Below are 450 nucleotides of genomic sequence, written 5' to 3'. Positions count from 1 at the left end.
GGGTCCCCTCCTTTCAGCTAACTCTAGCTTGTGTCAACTTGACAAAAAACTAGCCAGCACACACACACAAACACACACAAATATACACGCACAGCAACACAATTATATACATATGGGTTTATACACAAACACGCAGGCAGGCATACTCAAACATCCACCAGCACACAAGCATGAACACACAATATGCACACAAATATGCACACATCTTACTAGACATTCCACACAGGGCACACTCAGTATATAGACGACATGCATACAGACACAAATTCATCGAATACGTGTGTACAGGAACACACCACACACCGGTAGGTATTCACACACACACGTGGACATATACTTGGCACAGATACCTGAACGCTCCTTCTGTCAGTGGATGAGTAGGGAGTGTGAGGGACTATGAACTCTTCACCTCTGCGTGATCACTCTGTGCTTTCAGCAGGTCTTTCAGTG

This window comes from Arvicanthis niloticus, chromosome 18, assembly GCF_011762505.2.
Source record: "Arvicanthis niloticus isolate mArvNil1 chromosome 18, mArvNil1.pat.X, whole genome shotgun sequence".
NCBI lineage: Eukaryota > Metazoa > Chordata > Mammalia > Rodentia > Muridae > Arvicanthis > Arvicanthis niloticus.
This window is presented reverse-complemented; position numbering follows the sequence as displayed.